The sequence below is a fragment of the Poecilia reticulata genome, linkage group LG6, assembly GCF_000633615.1.
Source record: "Poecilia reticulata strain Guanapo linkage group LG6, Guppy_female_1.0+MT, whole genome shotgun sequence".
Lineage (NCBI taxonomy): Eukaryota > Metazoa > Chordata > Actinopteri > Cyprinodontiformes > Poeciliidae > Poecilia > Poecilia reticulata.
The window spans coordinates 6,794,141-6,799,480 of NC_024336.1; positions in this window are offsets into that span (position 1 = coordinate 6,794,141).

Below are 5,340 nucleotides of genomic sequence, written 5' to 3' on the forward strand. Positions count from 1 at the left end.
GTCATTTTCATCCTCAAAGTAAAGAAACTGATTCAGCCACTGCTGAGCAAGCACTTCAAAGAACAGGGATAAGAAAAAAAAATATTCCCCAATTGCTGCTTTCCTTGTGTCTTATCTYTGTTTCCGAGGAATCTCTTGGACACCAATAGATGTGTCCAGATCTGATCAGTTGTGTCCACGCCCAGACAGAAACGTCTAGCCTCTCTCTCGGATTAGCAGGCCTTTCCTGTTGCTTTATCAGATTCGACTGACAGACATTACCAACGGCTTTATCRCTGGTGTGTGAGTAGGTTTCATTTCCCTTTATCTTTTCTTTTTCTTTTTTTTTCACACTCTGAGCCAGATCAAAAGGCTCAAAGCTGCTCAAAGAAGGTGGAGAAAATGGCATCCGGTCTTCATGTGAGCTAATCCGAACCAGGTGGACGACGGAGAGAGGAAGGAAGACTGATGAGAGGCTTGATGTACAGATGTAGCTCAGGGTTCCGGCCAAAATCTAGGCTTTTGTGAGTCTTGTATGTTCTACCAGTGTGTTTTTGTTTAAAAATGTCATAATTTAAYTAAACAAAACCTTAACAATAAGTCAACTATTGTCGCCGTAAAAACATCAGCAGGTGAACTGCCAAGAAAGGACAAAGAAAAATTGGTACATGCTTTTGTTTTCAGTACGTCAGATTGTAGTTATGAGGAAAAAAATAAGTAAGTAAAATAAAAAAATAAAGACAGCTGTAGTTCATCCAGAATGTTGGAGCTGGACTGTTGTCCAAAACCAGGTGATGGATCACATTATATCAGCGATGAAGTCATTGCTTTGGCTTCCTCTTTGTCAAAGGACAGAATTTAAAATATGTGTCAAATTGTATCACCACCTACATGTTGTAGTTTTCTGGTAAGGTATGTAGATCCTTCAGTTCATCAGAGATTTCTTTTCTCCGTGTTTCCAGGAAAGGAAGGCAGTATTCAGTTTCAACGCTGTCCTACTTACAAGTTTTGCAGGTCATCTGCAGCAACTAGCTCAATTATAGTAGACATAATAGCAATAATAATAATAATAATAATAATAATACAAACTGGAACAGTGAACAAATTACAGCATGGTTTTATATGTCTGAGAATTTTTCAAGGGCTTTCTAACAACAGCTAAACGCTGCAAAAAAGCAAAAGGTTAACGCTGCMGTCTTAACGTTAATGGGCCTGGACAATAAATACGGCGGATGCTGTCTTCTCCAGACTTCTCAGAATGATTTGGYTATAAATTTTTATTGCATCTCGTCAACCCGCTATTTTTTTTATTCTTCTGGCCCGGGAAGTTTTACGTCTCCTCCAGCGTCCGTTAAGTCACCACAGCTTTGCTGCTTCGCTGATCGTCCTCTGTATTAAAAATGGCAAGGCGAGTAAACGAAAACAAAATTGTGTTGTATCACTAATGGTTTTCATTATTAAGTTAAAAACGATGTGCTATAAATCATCTATGGAGGGTTAAATGATCATTAGTCTTGAAAGAAATAAAGCAAACAGGATATTCTTTAGGCAAATAAATGTTTTCCCATTGTTTCCAGCTGCTCCACGTTTCTATCTTACATTAGTTTACCGTTTGGCTTTGAAGGATCTGAAAAAAATCTCGTTTTCATTAACAGTAATTGCCAAAAGGAGAGTTTGGGTTTGGACCTCGCCGTAATTGGACCTAACTCAACGTGAGTACATTAACTAAATGAAGTGCTGCTCATGTCCAAAGCGTGTGGTCAGTCAGAGAATGTCTTACTTCAACCCCCCCCAGTTACAAACGGGCCTGTGAAGGGGGCACATACAGAGAGCAGATACCCYGGGGAAACAAAAACAATCCCCCTCAAATGTTTAAACTTGAACTCCGGCAGGCCAATTGGCAGGGGTTCGGGGTCAGCGCCTCCCGCCGCACATCAAAGATCGCCAGAATCGGCAGATAGACGCTCGGGCCAAGTGAGCGAAAACAGCTGGGCCCTAGCAAAACAAAGATGATATAAGTGGCTTCCTCCTCAGTGGCGACTCCGGAGCGGTCAGCGATGATAAGGAGCAGCTTATATTGTGTTTGAAGCCCAGAACACAGGSCCTCCTTCCACCCGCCAGCCAGCCAGCAACCTGAAAACCAGACAATTTAGAGCCTGGTGTAACGCAAGAGGAAATATAAACTGTGATCTCTTGAACCCAGTCGAAAGAGAAAGGCCTGGGTTTTGTCCGTACGCCGTGTCGGGGAAGTAGAGGTAGTGACTGTTGCTTATAAAAGAATATGATTTGTGAAAGCTTTTCAAGATCTCTTAATGTCGTCTCCAAAGTTATGAAGCAGTGGCAAAGGGTAAAAGCAATCATAAAAACGATATGCTTAGACTTCTGAGGGTTAGAAATGTTGAAATCGTGCGCACTTGCAAACATGCAAATGCTTTCAACCAAACAAAGTAGGTCATTTTTGAGAAGAGAGGACATTTTCCTGGTTCTCACTTGTTTTTATTTTACTCAGATTTACTAGTTAGGTTTAGCGGGATGGTGTGAATTAAGTTTTGGTTAAGGTTAAGGTTAGGGTTACGAGTCGCTCCAATTACTTTTATTTAGTCATAAATGAAAGTAGTAAAATGATTGGACGTCAACACAAAGTCGTATATTATAAGAATGTTTGTGTGTGTGTGTGTGTGTGTGTGTGCGTGTGTGTGTGTGTGTGTGTGTGTGCGTGTGCGTGTGTGTGTGTGTGTGTGCGTGTGCGTGTGTGTGTGTGTGTGTGTGTGTGTGTGTGTGTGTGTGTTTTTTCTGTTTCGGCTTTAAGAACATGTTTTTTAATCACATGCAACTCAAGTAAATGTCAATGTTGGGCTGACAAACAAAAACAAAACCAGAAGCCAGAAGTGTTTGAGCAAATTCAAGGATTTTTTTAAATGTTTATTTGGCAAAACATATCCATGCCAACCTAAACAATGTGTAACCTAACCAATCCAGCCTAGAATTTGTGCATAAGCAGCACAAATTGTTTCTTTATATTATGGGCGTTAACATAACTTTAAACTAAGAAGACTTTTCTCAGTGTGTGTCCAACTGGTACATTTGTAAACACAAACTACTATAATTACCTTTGATTAAAGAACAGCAGAATGAGAACATACCAGAAGGCCAACCCTTAGCCTCGCTTTGCTTTATACTGGTGTTATTAAGGCAAACAAGGATTCAAAAGATTATATCACTAACCCGGGAAAAAAAAAGAGTGTAGTCTAATCCTGCTKTTTTATGCCAAAGAGAAGCAAAAAAACATTTGTATTAATTAATGTCAGTGCTCTTACATAACCTAAACAAATTTCACAAGGTTAATAGGCCAGACTTGTGGGTGGTGGTGGGGGGATTATGCAGCATTATGGAAATGACGGAGCTAACGTGATTATSTTGTGAACACACTGTTTGCATGATAAGATTACTATGGTAATGCTCTCATTATGTAAGCCTGTGCTCTGTGCCTGAACCTGTAACCTTTACATAAATATATTTCCTTTAATTAAGCACACGCACACTCTTGTTGAATCAGAAGGGACTGCACAAGTTTCGAAAAGTTGCCTATTTTTTCCTTCGCAGTGGTTCAAGCTTGATTCATCGATTAACAGAGCTGTGAAAAACTATTTGTCCCTCTGAGGATTTCTTCTGTTTTTGCCTTTACAGAAGATTATTTTTTGCCTACTTCATGTTGCCAGATACAAGTCAGCAACGACAGTAAGTGCYATTCTGTTCCCCCGAAGAGAAGATGGAAGACTGTAGATATTAGACTCTGCTAAGACGGTTTTCACCTTTTTATTAATGCAAATTAAGGTATATTTYGTGTTTTAACTATTCAATATGCAGCTACAGGTGTTTTTATATATCCGTGAGTAACTGTTGTCCCCAACACTCACAAATTCTGGAAACATAGTTTCCACCTAATCGGAAACGGATCTCACGAGATCCTCAAAGAGACCAACTACAAAACTACCGCCGGGTTGCGTTGTCTCTGGTGTGCGGAGGGAACCGTCCAGACCCAATCATCCCCTGGGGCCGACCAGAGCCCCAGCCGCTCTGGTGAGAGAGCGAGAGAGAGAGTTGAAGATTTCACAGCCAGGATGTCGGGGCCCCATCTGGGCCCCTGAATTAAACATCAGCTAACCAGACAGACTCCCTGCCTCAGAGCTTCAGGGACAAAAAAGGTAGCCAGCCAATTAACCTTTTTAGATGTTTCTGTGTTGCCAGTGAAGAGGAAAGGTTAAAGATTTACAAAAGGATTTGATCTCATAAGCACCCTGGCTTGCATTTGTATGAAACTATTTTTGCAGAATTGACATCTATTTACTTTCCCAATGACTCGCACAGTCAGAGTAGATATTCAAAATCACTTCCTATTTGTGACGAGAAGATAAAATGAATAAAAAACTGAGCTTGGAAAAAGTGGAAGGTCACATAATGCCACGATGTCGTCAGTGGAGCGTCGGCATGAAACCACGTTCTTGTGACGCCGTGAGGTAACGCCGCCAGACRTCGGCTGGGGGAAARCAGAAGTCAGCAGAYTTTCTTTTACATTTGTTTATCTTCTAGTCCACTAAAAAGTTTTGCTCAACAAATTACACTGCTTGGTGGAAGCTTGATGGTTCGCCACTCTGTCGGTGGGAAAAAGTTGTCGATCATTATATTTCTTCTTGATTACTTTCATGTCGGAGCACCGYGATGCAAACACCAGATTTGTCCGGCTCGTGGAGAAATATTTCCAGTGTAACAGGACGCAGGAAGTATGATTTAACTTTCACTGAGTGCTTCCATTAACATTCCAAATAAAATGTCCCAGATTTATTTCAGCGCTGAGCAGTCTGTACGTATTAGGGCAATAATACGTTTTCATGGACCTGGCTCCGCTCCAGAGACAAAGAATGTGAAGGAAAACACATGCTACGGGGTCACAACGGTGACTWTTGGGTTTTAGGCGCGTTTCACAGTGATGTCGGGTGTAGAGCTGGGAAGTATTTTAAGGTCTACTGATGCTCTACTGGGTGCATTGTTTGCAGTTACTTGCAATAATATGGACAGTGAAAAAGAAAATGTAGAGTTTTTTTTTAAATGAGCCTCATCCCTACATTCTTTTCCATATTTTTTTTTTAACTAGGTCAAGGGATTCTTTTTTCTTTTTTACAGAAAATGTTTACAACAGTGCTAAGCAAGAATTCATTACATTCAAYGCTCAGTCCTCCCCCTTCGAAAGGCTGACACCTCAATCAATCCGTCCCCTCAGGGAGGGAAAACGCATAATGACGGTGAAGCTCGAAGAAACAGGTGTTCGTCATGCTTTGACGATGGCGTTGAGAGTTACAGAAA